The 18,241-nt window shown below is 40.7% G+C and overlaps 1 protein-coding gene across 27 annotated transcripts in view; it reads left to right on the forward strand.

Annotated features, from left to right (window-relative positions):
- MICAL2 (microtubule associated monooxygenase, calponin and LIM domain containing 2) overlaps nucleotides 1-18,241 on the forward strand; it is a 198,599-nt gene that overhangs the window by 131,669 nt on the left and 48,689 nt on the right. The window lies entirely within an intron of this gene.

The following is an 18,241-nucleotide window of genomic DNA, read 5'->3' on the forward strand; positions in this document are numbered from 1 at the left end:
TTTGTGTTACGAAGGTCAGGGTGTAGTACATGCTGTGTGTTCTTTTCAAAGACTATATTGCATTCTAGGGAAAGCAGGTAATGTTTGTGGATAAGCTTTATCCTTCTGTTATCTCCAGCTCTTTACAGAAAGATGTTGCTACTCCAGTTTGTAAGCTCCAGAAATCTGTTGGACTCTTGGCTGCAGTTCACAGTAACCCTTTGTATGGTAACATTGTGATTCCTTCCTCTTCCCCCAGTTAATCGTGTTCTGTTATCTTTTTGCTTATCCTATTTTCTCCTCCCCTTGTATCTGCAGTTCTTTAAACTTTCCTTGCTTCTCTCAGCAAAAAATATGGCTGGTAAAATAATGGAGAAATTGGCTTGCAAATAATTTTATTACAGAATGTGTTGGCAATTAATATTACTGAACCTGTATGAGCTACTTGAATAGTGGAAATAAAAAACATTCTCAACGAATTGTTAGATGAAGAACTGCCACAATGAATAACAGATGTTGTTTTCAATGAATTATTCAACCATCTCTGATTAAAAAAAGGCAAGACACACAATCCCCAAGGCCCAAATGCCATCAGAAATGGAAAGTTTGCCTGGCTAAGAGATGTACAAATCAAAATAGGGACTAGTGACTTTTATGTAAAAGAATAAATGTTGGGTAGCATTTTAATAAGAATGGTCAAAGCACCTCCAATAAGAATGAAATCGACCCTTCAGGCAAACTGATCTTGCTTGGGGGCTGTAAGTTTTGCCTGTCTTCGTGCTTTCTGGTTTTGGATAGAAGCAAAGGAATTGAAATACTTTGAGAGATCAGTGTGCTGTTTCCACCCTGGCCCCATTGTAGGATCCATTTGACAAGACTCATTCATTGTTGACTCCCTGCGTTATAATGTATCAATAAATAGTCTAAATCCTCTTTTGCATTAGGAGTAATGAAGTTCCTAAGTACTGTTTTGCAATTGGCGCGTGTGCTTTAGTGTGAAAAAATGAACCAGTCAATTAGAATTGATTCTTATTCATCATGTTTATCCTGTACCCAGGGACCAACCAACATTGGGGCCCCAGGTGCTGAATAAATACAGCATAGCAGACCGTCCCTACCTCAGATCGCATACAATCTAAATTGACCAGACAAATGCGGGAAAGGGATGTAACATATAAGCAGAATGATCAGTGTGAACATCATGTTAGTTCCATGCTTTAGTCAAAATTGTTGTTAAATAAAGCTTTTATAAGATTTGAATGCCCTCTGTTTATTCCTTATAATACTACTAGAAGAAGAAGATAAACTCATACAGATGTTAGTACATTAACAGCTGTAACTCAGGACTCCCATCCTTCATGAGTTCTCTGTGCTCTGGCCATGTGACCAGGCCACACTGTAGATGAGAAGACTGTGAATGCCTTTTTCCTTGCCTACAGTTGAGCCATTTCCAAAAGCTCCTACACTCTCTAAATCTCCACCCATAGCACATGCCATTTTAAACACATACACACAACAATGATGCCTTTTTCTTTTCTATACTTTGTACAGGTCTGTTTCATCTTATGTGGGGGTTCCGTTCCGCGGTTAGCGCGTAAAGCGAAAACCGCGTATAGTCAAAATTACATTGAGTTCAGTGGCGGGCGGAATCGCCCGCACTACAGGTACAGTATTAAAATGGTTATTTTTCTCTCTTTTGTTGTTGTTTTTGTTTTTGCTGACCATGTAAAGCTGACATCGTGCATGTTAAATACGCGTAAGATGTGACAGACCTGTATTGACAATAGTATTTGTTTAAGAAGAAGGAGGGGGGTGGGAGAAGCAAATCTACTGCAGCGCCAGTCTTGATGCACTTGCTTAACAGATCCCTTCCAACCAACACAGGTTTGGAGCTGATGCTGGTAATGCCTCCTTAAATCATTTCATTCTTTACGTTCTTCGGTATTTTTTTTTTTTTTAAGGAACGCAAACTATATCTAAGCTCCAGACCTCATTAGTGTTCAGTAGTTACAGCGATATAAAGCATCTCAGACATGTCAACTCATGGTTCTTTTTTTTTAATTTGGTTCAAATTGTTTCAAATATAATTACTATACAGGTATTAGAATCACATTGGTCTGTACCTTTGAAAAGTCAAGCTGATTATGCTTGGGTCTCATAGTTATTAATTCAATACAGGATTACTTGCCTAAGTATCTGTTAATGAAACCATACTTTTTAATGTTGTTCTAAAAGATAGACATCCTTTACTTTCATGCTAATACTTTAGGATCCAAAGAAGACCTTACATTTTTAAGCATCTGAGAAGTAAGTTTGGTTTTTCAAACAAACAAAAACCGCTTGAAATTGCCAGTCACTGTGTTAGTAATTCCTGCATGAATTCAGATGTTTTTGATTCATAAAAGCCACGGTGAAACAACCTTTTCCCCTTCCTTCTGAATTTTGGAGTACATGAGAGCAATAAAAATATGAGCAAGATAATGCAGTATGAGCTCCTACCTCAAGAATGAGGTCACAGGTCTGCTTTGCCCCCACAATGTGCATTACAGATAGTGTTATCTTAGTTGACTTTCCTCCACTTGCTACCCATACATTCCTCACATTCCAGTTAAAGTGATGAATTTAGAAATGAATTGAATTTCATCCTGAATATTTTTGAAAGCATGACATGTTTATGAAGCACTGGATTGTGTATGAAAGATAAGGTTGTAGAAACTCAAAAGACATAATGCATTCATGCTTGGTCCAAATATACAAATTAGCAATGTAAATATTTCTCTAGGCCACTTTCCTTTTCTTCATGACCTGCAAACAGAAGAATAAGGGAAAAGACTTTGATTTCATCTCCTTAGGTGGTGGTCTCTGAACTCATTTCAAATTGCTGGAATTTCTCATGTGTTCTTTTGAAATGTGAAATTACAAAGGAATTTGCATGTTACTATAGTGAAGTACCCTTGAACTTGCTGATTTGACATTTCTCGGCACATATTGGTTCATGTCTTCGTTTTATTATTTTACTGCTTTTAGCATATTGTAAAAATCACTGTTTGACAGGCATTAAACTAATGTTTATTACTCTAATGGCTTAAAATATTGCTGCTCCATGCTGAATCTGTTGTGATTACGTGCATTAATATACCAGACTAACACAAATTGCTCCAATATGTTTTATGTAACGTTTGTTATAAAATGAAAGCTGTAGTATGCTAATGACTCCTTTGTGAAAAACCTTTTGCCATAAATATACAAACCCATCTTCTTCACCTCCTGCCTTTGTTTCTAATAACTTTTCAATTAATCGCTTTTACTTTAGCAGGTTGCTACATTTTGCTTATTTTTTGTGGCGTGTTAATGTTGTCCTGGGATGCATTCAGAAATTGCCTGCTTTAAAACGTGTATTGCTTTCCTAGTCAGAATTGTCTGGTTATGTTATATGGCTGAATTGCAAAGTGTTTGTGCACCGACTAGGTAAGAGATTTTTAAAATGTTTGTTAAACTAACTTGCTAGAGAAGAACTTGTGTGTGTGTGTGCGCATGCACACTAGAGTTGGACAAAAGATCCTTTTGACACAAGGTTAGCTTGTTCGTTTAGAGCTGGGGAGCTGTAGCTGAGGCACAAAGGACTAGATTGTCACATCTTTTACTCAGTTTAGCAGGCGCAAAAGGGGGACTAATGTCCCAGAATTTACTCTTCTGTGTGACCCTGTTTAGACTGCAACTCTAGCCCTATAGTATGAGCTACTCACTTGCCAAACTCCACTGAGAGCCAATGGGCAGGGAGGGGATGGGATGGGATGTGGTGTGGGAAGAGCAGTGTCTGGTTCCACCCCTCCTATTCTCCAGTCAGAGAGCTGATCAGGGTCACAGGTAAGAGTGAGCTGCTCCACAAAAAGGGTGGAGTAATTTACTTTCCTTTTCAGAGCAAGGGCTCTTCCGGTGGTGGAATGTGCCATCCCTTACTCAAGGCAGATTGTAAGGTTACAGACTTTCAAAGGGAAAATTCCTTGCCTAACATTTTTTCGGATGGTCTGAAATGTCCTTGTTGGGGGAGATGGTCAGCTAATTTTAGGTGTTTGTTCAAACTTGGTTAAAGTTCAGACCTAAAACAAGACCAGACAAGCAGTCACAAAGAGATGAAGAAAAAGAATAGTGAAAATACAGCTTCTGTCTGATGCTTGTAGTTCAGTTGCTGGACTACCACAGATACAGACCAGAGTGTGAGGCCCAGTTACCACTCAGGGCTTCTTTGGCTTGTGAAAATGTTTGGCTAAGATACTTTTATCTTCCCGGGGCCAGTCTGTGGAAAGCAAATATTCTTTTTGCCTAGGTTGGGCTGTTCAGCATCACTTGTGGCTTGCCAGGTTGATTAAGAGGTGTCAGACACGACCAAGATGTTCTGTTGGTATCAAGCTTTTATACAGTCTTCAACCTGCCCTCTTACTCAGAGTAGTTATCAAGCTGGTAGCTTCCTGCCAACTCCAGCATCACCTCAATTTTTGATCCTTAGCTTGTAGCCTGGAGCCTTTTGTATCTGATTTCCTTCTGGTGATGGGGAAGAAAGACCAGATGTCTATGTTGCTCTTGTTAGAACTTTCACGAATCTCTGACACAGCAGAGCACACTAGGTGGTGGTGTTGCTTTGCTTGCAAGACCTGACGGGAGTGAACAGGAGTATGCAAACGTGAGTACATTTGTTCATTTCAAGGATTATCATGGGGATAGTTGAGAATAATTTCTTCTCTTTGCTGATGGGGCACCAAGGGTGTCCATCTTGTCATCCCTCCAGTTTAACATCTATGTGAGGAGCACTGGTCAGTGGTCCATCTAGTCCAGGATCCTGTCTCTGACAGTGACCAGCTACTTTCAGAGGAAGGTTCAAGAAATCCTGCAGCAGGGAGTGATGGAATAGCCCATCCCCATGGAAAGTTTCTTCCTAACCCCAGTCATGTTGGCTTATTCCCTGAGGCATGAGGGTTTCCACAACTTTTTTGTTTTTGTTTTGATTCTTGCTGTTATAATTCTGGATATTTTTGGTTTTGTCCATACAAACGTCCAGTTTTTTTTTTAATCCGGCTTGGTCTCCATGTGCTTGTGGCAATGAGTTAAACAGGCTCATTGTGCATTGCACACTCAGTCTTAAATTGTCTCCTGAAGTGATGGGAGTGATTGTGAGCTATTCTCACCAATGTAGAATCATGGATGAAGGCTGTAATAAGTGCCTGAAGATCAAGCATGATCAAACAGAGCTAATAAGTAAGGGTAAGTATCTGGAAGAGCTGACAGTTGTTACGACTTCTCTTTATCAATGGAAAAAAGACTCTCCTGGTCTGGATGGTGCACAGTCTTCAATAGTTTAGTGGACCCACTGCTCTCACTCTGTGAGAGTAGCATGAAATGCCTTTTTGTCATCTTCACCTGACCTAGAGCCTGGGATTCTTATTTGATATAACGTTAGCGTCTGTCACCTCCGTGCCAGATTCCAGTAATGTGCTTTGCTTGAAGCGAACTTGGCAGACCACTCAGAAGCATCTGTTAATGCAGAACACTACAGCCCCCGGGTTAAATAGGGCTCGTCAATGTGACATCTTTGCTTTGAGCTCTTCATCGGCTCCCTGTGTGCTTCCGGGTGCACCCAGATGCTGTGGTGAGGAGCACCTTAGTTAGTATTTTACAAGATTTTAGAAAGAGTTGATAATTGTCTGTAAAGCCCTAGATAGGCTAAGACTCAGCTGTTTTGGAGACTACGTCTCTCCCTGTGCCCAGTCTAATCGACTGGAATGCTCTTACTGTCCTTCCCTGCAATTTAACTTGGGAGAGGCAGAGCATTAGAATAGTGCTTGGAACTCATGCCTACTCTCCACAACGCCAATGTGGAGACCTTTAGGATGAATGAAACAAGCATCTGTTTAAAATAACTTTCCATCTTTGAGTAGGGAATTTATGAATTGAGAAGCAAGGTAGGGAATGGGCTGGCAGAGATGGTCCATGTTTACTAACTATTTGTACAGTGTGTTGTCTTCATGCCTACATTCCATTTGGTAGATATCTTATAAATGTGGCATTAGCCTGGAATAAAACGGTATCAGAATTCCTATTTTATCATGTCCAGTATTTCAACACCTCATCATTTAGTGTCAAATATGCACCATATCCATGTGTCACCATTACGTCACTCAGCATTTTTATCTTACTAATGAAATACAAATAAAACAGATGTCTGAAAAAAAAATCCTGGAAAGGAAGAGGAGGCTGGAGTAGACTGTTCTCACTGTATTAGGCCAAGGTTTAGTAACAATTAGTAGAAAGGTGTGCAATGGATTGGGCCTTTTATCTCCCATGTTCAATCAGATAAGTTGCTCCTTGACCTTTGATTTGTTTTTATTAGTCATGAAGGATTAGTAAACCGCTCACAAATAAATCTGACCTTTTTAAAATCTGAGCTTGATCTCTCTTATCGAACTGATTAAGAAATTTCAAAGCCTATAAGCTCCCTTCTGCTTCACATTGCAGAGGGGAGCAGTCTGCAGTAACTTCCTACAAGGATAGGCAGCATTCCCCTGCACATTGAAGTTTTGCCTAAGTAATGTGCGGTCTTGAGGATGCAAATCAAGAGGCCAAATACGGAGTCATGACTATACCCTTTTCATGTATGCAACCTTCAAAAGCTGCAGACTTAATGACTAAAGAAAACAAGTATCTGGACTGGCCATTGTCTGAAGACAAGATACTGGGCTGTCACCATTGTCTTAATGCACCACATGTGTAGAGGGCCAATGAAAGCATCTGCAAATATAGTTGGTCTCAGGTTCTCTGCTACACCCTCATTTCTCAGCTGCAGTTTACATATCCAGAACACACATTATACTGTAGGGATAGAATCATAGAATATCAGGGTTGGAAGGGACCTCAGGAGGTCATCTAGTCCAACCCCCTGCTTAAAGCAGGACCAATCTACAGACAGATATTTACCCCAGTTCCCTAAATGCCCCCCTCAAGGATTGAACTTGTAACCCTGGGTTTAGCAGGCTGATGCTCAAACCACTGAGCTATCCCTCCCCCAAGGGCAGTGGCTTCCAATGGTCCTTTTAGTCATGCCCACAGACTGCTCTGCCTTCTTAGATTGGGGGAGGCATGTGCGTGGATGTTTCATTGTGTTCTACTGCCCTCCCTCTTTCCTTAGTTCTCTCCTGTCTCCACAAGGGCTCCTGCCATATGGGATAGTGCTTGCTCTAGAGAGCTGATAGGCCTTATAAACATTCCGCATATGGTGTTGCCCAAAAAAAAAAGTCATTTGAGATCATGGCTCCAGCCTTGCTGGCTAGGAGAATATTTTGTAAGCTTCTCGACTATCTTAAACTTGTCATCAGCAGAAGCATAATTACTGACATAATTTCAATGAGCAGAAAAACAATTTAATTTGTGTGAGCTTTTTTGTTAATATAAGCTACTTTTAGTCTGTATACTTTTTGAAGGACTTAAAAGGGATCAAGCCAAAAACAAGGCCTCCAGAGAAAGGAGAGGAAAGCTATGTAATAACTTCTACTACGCTGGAGTCACTGAAGTAGCATGAACTGGGATCTTAAGGCTTGTCTACACTGCAAAATTAGGTTAACTTAATTTAAATCCACTTAAGCCACTTCAGTAATTCAATCGACTGTTGATGTCCATCGTACCCTCCTGCCGGTGGAGCACGTACTCACCAGGAGCGCTTGCACTGACTGAAGAGGGACATTATGGGGTGACACTGCGAGCTCCGCGCTGGCTCAATTTCACAACTGAGCCTACCAGCAGTGAAGTTGACATTGAGAGAATTGAAATTGAGCAGGGAACCTGGCCAGCAGCCCAGCTGGGAGCCAGGGGAAAGCAGGGCACTCCCAGTGCGGAGCAGGGAGCCCAGGCAAGGAGCCTACCTGGGAGCTGGGAGCCTGGGGGGCAGCGGCCTGCTGGGAGTGGGTAGCCAGAAGTCTGGGGGAGGAGCAGCCGGGCTAGAGCCCCCTGACCCACCCTGGGGTGACGGCCTGAACTGTGAGCCTGGCACAGGGTTCACAGCAGGGAACCTACTAGCCTTTCTTGTCAATTTCACAGCTCTGGCAGGGAGCCCTGAAATTGATAAGAATTTTAGCCAAGAGCTGATGTAAGTAAGGCAGTGTCTACAGAGACATTGTGTTTCCCTAACACTGACATAAGCCCTCTATGCCTCTTGTGGAGGCAGAGTTATTATCCTAGTGTAGTAGGGCACTTATATCAGCAGGAACAAGGCTGTAGTGTAGTCACCGACATAGGTTGACATAAGCTGCCTTACGTTTACCAAACTCTGCAGTGTAGATCAAGCCCAGGATATTAGAGACACAAGGTGGGTGAGGTAATATCTTTTATTGAGTTGCTCTTCTGTCAGGTAGTATACTAACTACTGTTCATCCACACACATAAATAAGACTTAGAAATGGGGAATGACTGCCTAATTGTCTAAGGGTAGGACCAAAATATCAAAGGATGATCTATAAGTGAGCCCTACCTCATTCTTCATATACATTAGAGAGGTATATTAAGTCCATCCCCTGACAATATAGGATTTAGTCTTAAAAATGTGGGGGTTAAGTGATAATTATCTGACTGTAAGTCAATTAAACGTATCTATTTTTGAAAGCACATGAATGTACTCTGTAGCTATGAAAGGATCCCATTTGTGTCCCTCCTTATAATAATTATTTCTAACAGTGAAATGTACTGTCTTGCCATGTCCGTCTGTGTTCACCTGTATTGGTTACAAACCAATAGCTTTCTTCAGTAGGAGCTGCTGGCTGCTTTTGATCACTGGGCCACCAAATACGGACTCGGGAACTTCAGGCACCCAGGTCTGAACACTTTGGTCATAGTTATAAATAGATTCTGCTATTCATTTCTTTCCCCCTCTTTGGTTCTTTTCCCAAAGGAAAATCTTGTTGAAACATCTTTGCTCATTTTCAAATGTTGGTTTTGAGTTTGGTGCTCAGAAAATTGATTCTGTGAAACTGATTCTGTTGGGGTTTTCTGTTTCCCAGTCATAACTCAACAATTTAGTGACCGAACAAACAAGTGCTTATTACTGTGCTAGCACTGCAGTATATTCTCTCTGCTTCACTCATCATTGGCCACATTGCCAATTCATTCTAGAATCTGTTGCTGGTGGTGATGGCACAAGGTTATCCCAGACTGACTTTCAGATACAAAGATGAATTAGCACGGCCAATTGTTAAAAAAATAATGAACCAAGCAAATTTAACATAGTAGTTGCTGAAAATAAATGTGAAACATAAAGGTGCTATTTCTATTAGAGATGGACCTGAACCAAAATCTAGACTTGGGGATAAGCAAGGTCCATTGCTGGACTTTTGTGGCTTGGCACTTTATTTCTAATGGGTTAATTTAAACTTTGGTTGAATTCGGAGATGGATGTGAGCTGCACAAGTCGGGACGTTCTTTTAATTTTTAAGTTTGCTTTTCCACACATCACTGTGTGGAAAAGCAAAAGCTAAAGCATTAGCTAAATCCTTTGATTCCAAGGAAAATAATTTTCTCTCCCAGTGTGTCTATCTGGAAGTAGTTAGTTAAAAGTATAGACAAAAGAATTGTTTATCCTAGGTTTCATCTACATTTGAGTGGGCGGGTGGGATGAATACAGAATGGTCTCATTTAGATCATTGAAGATGGTGCCAATTTTAAATGTAATTGAAAATAGATTCTGTCACCTACTAAAGAAGAGAGGAAAAGATTTCATATGTACTCTTCCTGTAAAAAGATGAATATTGTCAGTTTGGGACTGCAGTAGGAAATGCCAGAGTAATGAGGACACGTACACTGAAGAAACTAATCCGAAAATTTAGGTTGAATAACATATAGAATCAATTCCAGTAAATGAAACCTTTGGAACCAGCTTGGCAATTTGTATGATCAGAAGCTTGTCAATGGTGATTGTAAGATGAACATTTCAAACTTCTAAAATGCTGCACTAATGCATTTAATATATCCCTAATTTGGGGTAACCTGAAATGTAGGGTGTTTCGCAATGTTTTTACAATTTTGGATAAAATAAATCTTTATTTTTGTGCAGGCTCTTTTAGGCACTCCTCACACCATCGTATTTGAGTGCTTTGCCAATAAATTCATCCTCCGTACCCCTGCAAGGTGGGGGAAATACCATCTGCATTTTGTAAATGGGAAAATAAGACAGAATGGTTGAAATTAGGATTTTTCTTAATTTTAGTGGGAATCGGTGCTCAAATTTCTTAAATTGCTTAGAAAATCCCACCTGAAGTGACTCGCTCAAGATCATACAGGAAGTCTGTAACAGAGGAAATTGAACCAGATCACCTGAGTTAACAGACCCATCCTTCGTCCCTTTTGTACTGTAGAACTCTGCTCAGGTTCTTTAGTGGGTGCTCCCAGTGGCTTCAGCATGGACTGTAGGCACATGTCTTCAAAAACAGTCATCATCATAAACTCAACAGTAAAAGTGCCAACTTGTGGTATTCGCCATACTTTCTTTTAGTTGCACAGTAATAATCCCACAACCACATAGTTCCAAGTACTACGTCTCAGTAGCATAGTGATGTGTTACATCATTTCTTCATTCACGACTGACAATATCACCACATTGTTTACCAGAAAAAAAGATGAGCTAGGAAAAAATTCATAGTGTTGTGCTTCAGTGTAATAAGACATACCCTGAGCATCTTGTGTGTGTGTGTGTGTGTGTGTGTGTGTGTGTAATATAGAGAGAGAGAGAGAGAGAGAGAGAGAGAGACAACAATGGAACTAGGATGAGGCAAACACTGATTTGTGGTAAGGGCTATAGTCTTTATAGCCCTTAGACTCATCAATTTTTCCAATAACAGCATATTATCTTTGTGTAAGTATAGCCCATGTACAGCAGACAAAATAAGCAGTCATTATTGACGTTACAGAGAGACGTTTACCAGGGTCTCTGCTGGCCATTAATAGGTACAGCTAACAATATCACATTTGCTCACTAACTTATTCTTTTTCCTGGTTCTGTGTACAGTAAAGTATCAGAGGACTAGAAAGGTTTTGACCTAACATATTAGCTCCTTGAATCTTTCATACTGTATTGTAATGCTGACTAATTTAGAATTTTCTGAAACAATAGATGCTGTTGTATATTTAATATACACTGACAAAAGTAATAGATTGTCATTAGGACATTTTCCATTTTAATTGGCTCATAGTCTGGCAGTAGATACTTGGAGCATGTTATCTACCCACTGGCTGCGGTTAAACTTCAGATTTGGCTGAGTAAGTGCTACCATTAGGGTTAACACCTTGCAGCTGCACAGCATGTCTATAACCTCAAGGATAAATTTATTTAAATATTTTGGCAAGAGATTAATATGAACTTCAGTCCAAACTGTAGCCCCAGAAAGTGTATGCTTACAGTAGAGATCATTAGCATGCTCAAACAGAAGACACAAGGAAATTCAGTATTAGCCTGTAGTGGAATGAAGAAAGTTCTTATATGCATGCAATAGGTAATTTCAAGTGGCTATTTCCTATGGGCTATGTCCTCTGCCGGTATAAGCTACTAATATGGTGCTACTAATAAATAAATGGCTATATCCTATCTCGTCCAGCCCCCTGCCGTCACTAGAAGGACCAAGTACTGATTTTGCCCCAGATCCCGAAGTGGCCCCCTCAAGGATTGAACTCACAACCCTGAGTTTAGCAGGCCAATGCTCAAACCACTGAGCTATTCCTCCCTTCTGCTTGATCAACTTCAGTGGAGAGAGATCAACTGACACCAGCAGAAAATTTGGCTCTATGTGTCCATTCCAGAGAGTGGACATTTCAGTGACTTTTATGTGATTGTGTATGTTGATCATTTAAGGTTCAAATAGTCATATTAAGTCTGTGAGTTTATAGTAGGAAAACATTACAAAATGAGGGCCCAGTCCTAGAGAGGAAGGATGAACCTGTGGTTACAGGACTAGCCTGGTGTTTGAGAGATCCAGTTCCCTGCTGCATCACAGACTTCTTATGTGACTTTGGGCAAGTCACTTAGTCTGCCTGCCTGCCTCAGTTCCCCCTCTGTAAAATGGGAATAATGGTTCTTCCCTACCTCACCCCCTACAGGGGTGTTGTGAGGATAAAAGGATTAAAGAGTGTGAGGCTTTCAGATACTATGGTAACAAAACCATAAAGTGCTATAAATACATAGATAGAAAACTGAGGTGCAGAGCACCCTCAACTCCTCAAACAGGAGAATGACTCCTCACATGGGCACAGATCAAGCATGACACTTAACATGTGCTTTTAAATTTATACACTGGCTTCAGTGCTTTGCTGGATCAGGGAACTTACTTCAGGCATCCCTTTTTTTATTTTCTTTTGCAGAAGAAGGTCTCGTCACTTCTAGTTTATTTACAATTCTTTCTTTAAATCAGAGCATTTTCCTGTCTTTTCTTTTCAACACTTGTCTCCTCTTCCATGTGGCTTCTAAGGAGAATGCAGCCATTGTCCAGTTGACAGCTGATTCGATTTGTTTTCATTGCTATGAAAGTGTAGGTAATAATTAACAAAAGGATTGCAAATCTGTATAGCATCCAGTCTTTTGTTTGAACTGGCGAAGCTCTTCATCTGTGGTGTTTACATGAGCCTACCAACAGCTTGTCACTGCTCTTTGTACTAGGTTCATACCGTTTCTTTTTCAGAGGGATTGAAATGTTCCTTGGGTAAGTGCATAACGGGCCTGATTCCACCACCTTTAATCCCAGTGAGCAGTACCTTACTCTGACAAATGTCACTGAAATCAAGGTGCTGTTATGTAAAGTACTGCTCAGTGTGAGTGAGAACCAGGTTTAAGCAGAGAACATTCAAATTGCGTAGTATATTTAGGCCCTCATCCTGCAAAACCTTACATGTGTTTTAACTTCCTGCATTGTGGGAGAAATGCTGATCCCACTGAATTTAATGGGAGTTTTGCCAGTTTTGTCTTTGTAAAACTCACACTCAGGGTGGTCCCCTTGACTACATTGGGAGTGTTCACACTGCAGAAAGTTCAACAGGTGTGTAAGTCGTTGCATGGTTGAGTGCATTAGAGAAATTCCTAGCCTTTCTTATGAGAAACAGCAGTCATTACAAATTAATATTTTAAAATGTCTTGTAACATTAGTAACCAAATATTTGGTTACAATATGCACCTAAATGTAGCACAGATACCGAGACTAATTTCTTTCTACTTCAGGATGAGGTGGGAATACGATGGAATTGTTACATAGAAACTTGAAAAGATTGCTGTTCAAAGAAGTTTGTGACGGACTGTGGCCAAGAGGTGTCTTGTTAGTAATGGGCTTTCCCCTGATCCTGTTGGGCAATGATTCTGCTCTTTGAAGTGTGAGGAAAATTAGGTACTACTCTCAAGCCTGATCTGTAAAATTAGTATGGTAATTTACCCATTACAAAGTTGGGCCAACTACATAAAAGAATAGGAATTGAAATCAATTTTCACATGATTATTTAGAAGAGCGAGCCAGCCCGCCATGTACTTAAAGGGCACAGTTGTCTGTAAAGCATAACCTCCAGGTACTTAAATTGTGTGTGTTACGGCTATTTTAAAGGAACTCCATCAACTTGAAATCAAGTCAGTTTCAAAAAAGGAAGTTAGTAAGAGTTTCACATACTATATCTGTCCCTGAATATTCAGGTCCATTTTTGTGATTTAACATTTTCCATGTTTTAAATAAAAGTTTTTTCTCTTCCTTGTTGCTATGTGGAAAAAACACACAGACTGAGTGTACAGAAGAAACAGAAAAACTGACTGTACACAAAGTGCAGTCAAATGCCAAACTAAACATACTAAAATAAGAGAAAAATTGCTTCTTTCTCATCTCTCAGTTGTAGTAATTTCAGGTGGTAGTCATTACAATGGTAGGGACACAGTTTTCAGGCAGAATGTGGTGTGTATTTTTTAATGAAGTGTCCCTTTAAAAGTTTGTCATGCTAAACAAAGCATGTTTTATCAAAATAGGCTTTAACAATTGATTTTTCATTTGGATCAGTCTAATGGTATGCCAGGCTCTGATTTAACTCTAGGCAGTGTGTACAGGGGAAGAGAGGTTCATTCCTGTGCAGATACAATTTGCCCAGTCTCTCCTGTCCAAGTTCTGCTTTTCCCATTAAACAGGAACTTCTGTTGTGAGTCACCATGGCTGGACCTATGTTGGGTTCCATTCCGCTTGTAAAGTAAGAAGATAAGGGTTGTACTAGCAATCTTAACACAGTGGGACCTGTTACCTGGATGGAGGAGCAACTTTGAAATAAATGAGCTGGCTCCCAACACAGAAGAGAGGCACAAAAATTGAGAGGGGTGAATTTCCTTACAAGTTTAAATGAAATCTCTGCAGTCATGGGGCGCATGACTATATATGCATGCTAGCAACCACATAAACATTAGGGGCTAGATTCACCGGAGTCGTTCTCTCTCTCTAAAATTGAAACAGACCAGTGTGAGTGTAGAGTTCTTAGCTTGATAACTGGCCAGTGTTTACTCAAAGTGGACTTTTAATGTTGCAGTCAACATCTGAGTGAAGACAGTGGGCTAGATCCTGGTCTTTGTTCCAACTGCTGTGTGTGCCACTCAAGCAATATAAGAGGCAGAATGCCAGTTTAAACTTTATTCCTCTGGAATACGAGACCCACAGATGGTGTAGAGTCAGCGTAGTGTTGAACTTTTGGCTAGGAAAAGGGGGTGTTTGGGAGAATTGTAACAGCTCTGTCCTCTAGGGATCCCCAGCTCAGGACAGCCTCCTCGGGGCCATTAAAGCCAGGAATAAGTTAGAGCAGACTAGTGGCTGCTCTGATTTCCACTGGGGGCCAAACTAGTGCCTCTAGCTGGCCCCAAGATTGGGAAGGTGCAGACGTAGTATAAAGCCTCCTTTGAAAGCCCTTGGGCCCTGTGCGAAGCACAGCTGAGCTACTGTGGCCTTAGGCACCCCTGTATTCACACCCTACACACTACTGCAATAATATTGTACAAAACATGTCTTGTGAGGTTCCATATGAAATCTAACACATGCTGGTTATTAATATAATTGTAAAATGCATGTGTTAACCTTATATGTGAAGTTATGGATTCCCTGTATATGCTGTTACTAGAACATGTTGAAGACAAGACAGTCTAGCCTAGGTATAGGTGGTAAACAGGTCTGTCCTAGACAGAGGAATGTGGGTTTACCTCAATTTACATAGTAGCAGTAAACAAAGCCATCAAGTTAACCCACATGGTTATCCTGAACTTGAGAGAGAGAGAATTAACATGGCTTCTGCATCCCAGAGAGACATGGGAAATTGAATCCCCAAAGTAGCCGTCTTGACTTCTAAGACAAAGACATGCCTTAGGGATAGAAAGAACAGAGTGTGACTCCATCTTCATCCTTCACCTTAGGGGACAAAGAAATCAAGTGATTTGATCCCTATGAGGATCCTGGTCAGTAAAAGGCTGGAAAGGAGACTGTGGGTGGGAGAACAAAGACTGTATTTCTGTATTAAGTTTTAGACTTTTAGATGCATGCTTTCACTTCTATGTACTTGTAACCATCTCTACCTTTAGCTCTTTTACTTGGGATTGAGTGATACCCGCTCTTTTGTTAATAAACTTGTTTTACTTTCATAATAAATCTTCAGTGCTGTGTAAGTTCAGCAAAGTGTGTGCTTCTAGAAAGCCGACAGGTTGGAGTGTTGTATTCTGTAAAGGCCATGAACCAAACACTTCCTCTCATTGCACCCTCACAGAGAGACTGGTCCCCGAAGAAGGACGATTTAGGGGTGAATTCAGAGCTTGAAGGGTACTAATGTCAGCTTGAGAGGAGTAACCGGGTTGGGCAAAGCCAGGGTGAGGCTTGTGGGCTGCGGCCAGGCTGTTGAGGTTGGAGCTCTGGACCAAAGATGCACAGCCATTAAGTCCTTCTTAGTTTGAGTTCTTTGCCTCTCAGGTACTTGGGGTTGCTCTTTTATTTTCTTAACTAAGCACAATAGATCACGTTGGGAAGTCCACAGTAGGCCGATAAGACAGAAGTAACCAAAGAAGTAATCCCCTACCCCCTGCCACACACTCATTGTCCTTTCCTATCCCTACCCCTTCCATTGTCTTTTAAACATGTGGGTGTTTCTCACCGTGACTATAGTATAGTCCAAAGAAGGACCCCACAAAGATAATACCCTTCCCAGGAGCAGGTCATGTGAACAGTTATTGGCGATCACATCACAGTTCAGATTTTTTTAGATGAGTTGTAGCTTCTGTTGCTGGGGTGTGCCAGATGTATGTTAGTACTCATTGTCTGAAGATAGATGCAGTCTTTGGTTTTGTTTGTTTACCCTGGTTTTATAAGTTGGAGGCAATGGAGGTCTAAATTTAGCTCTCGGTACTAATAGTTGCTATTAAGTTGTGCAGAGCTCTCATTGTTCTGCGTGTTCCGGCCCTGGACCACATACCTTGGATTAGTCTGAAATTATCCCCTCTGGCTGTGATGGAGGCTGACATATTGAAGGACTCTGAAGACGGCCACTTCTATTTTCATTGGAAGAGCCAAAGGGAAGATCATCTTGTTCTATGAACAGAAGCTGTATTTAGTGATATTTTTTTTTCTTTCATCTGTTGTAAAAAATGGGAGCAGTAGGACTATAGTAATGAAAGCTGCGGAGCCCTCTGTCTGTGAAAGTGTATTGATTTTAAGGTATGTGCAAAATTAGATTTAAAGAGCTTGACAATGAGAGAAGTGCTAGATGCTGTGCTCCTAGATTTTTTGGAGCCCAGGTAGTCCATAAAACGACTGGCCCCTCCCAACAAAATCACATATCCTATTGCTCAGAGTCTGCGATAGACTGAGTAATGACACTTAATCAGATTGGAACAAAAGGGTACAACTGTACCGCAATCACTCCTGCCATTAGGGACTGGGTTTTATTATTATTTCTTTCAGCATTCAGCTGGATTTAGCTAAAGGGGCAAAATACAAATGCTCAAGCCAAAAGAATCAGTTTTCATTTTCAGTGAGCTACTGAAAGGTTCTGTACTATAACAAGGAAGCTGCTTGAGGTCACAGAAAATAAGGACATGCAAGTTGTACCACAGCCTGTTTGTGATTTGTACTCTGTGGTTCAGTGTAATGGATGGGGGAGGGGAGAAAGATGGAAGGAAAAACAATATTCAGATTTCCAGGCTAGACCTCGATACTGGTTAGAATATGCATATATGATACTGCAGTATACATTCCCAGCCACAGTTGGAGAGCTTTTCTGAGAGTGCCTTTTGTGTACACTCTAGAAGATATGTAAGATTGCAGATTGAGAATGCAAGGGGAAAACTATAATTATAGGCAAGGAACAGCTGCTCAAAACTGTCCTACTGGCAAACACTTGAGCTGCATAATAATATTTCTGTGGCAGCCTTTTGGTTGTAACACTTAGTCCCTCAGCTGGTTGTTTTCCATGTTTAAACTGGACAAGTACTTAGTGTTTGAGTTATAACTATTAGTTATAATATGCAGGAGTGATGAATGAACTCATGTCATGTATAGAAAAGCTGTGCTGATGCAACTTAAGATGGATTTATTTCATACATGAGAGAACAGTCCTTGATCTAGACATTTGGTCTGATTCTCCTTTCATTTAAACTGGAGTAAACCAGGGGTAAGTTTAAGTTAAATGGAGTAAAGCTGGTATAAGTGAGAGGAGAATCAGACTAGTGTATGGATCAGTCTCTTGTAAAGTGGGCAAGTAGAATGTTGTAAGGGAGATCACTGGGGTTTTTAGTAGGCAAGCAAAACATTGTTTTGTTTGTGTGTGTGTGTGTGTGGTTTTTTTTTTTTTTGATTATCCCCAGTCTTCGTGGTAATAGGTGGGTAACTAGATGTTGCTGGTAAATTTTCATTGCACATTTGCAAGGTGTGATGGCTGTATGATGCATCTCCTGAGGGAGTTGGGAGTTTCAGAGGGTGACGGGCACCTATCTCCTTTAGGAACTTCTGAAAAATCTCACCTGTAAAGGAAAGAGCACTAATTTTGAGTTTTCATTTATTCTGCATGCATTGGAAACCTAGGGATCATGTCAGTTGATTGCCAATAGAGGATCCTCTTCCCCAGACTCAGTATTCATACTTACCTCTACAAGAAAAAAATCATGTTCTGAAAAGACCGGACCCATTTTGCTATGCCCAGCAGTCCTAGTTCACCAAAAACTATGAAAATACTTGCCAATAAAGGGCTTGGGTTC

The sequence above is a fragment of the Chrysemys picta genome, chromosome 4 (genome assembly GCF_011386835.1).
Source record: "Chrysemys picta bellii isolate R12L10 chromosome 4, ASM1138683v2, whole genome shotgun sequence".
In the NCBI taxonomy this organism is placed as follows: Eukaryota; Metazoa; Chordata; order Testudines; family Emydidae; genus Chrysemys; species Chrysemys picta.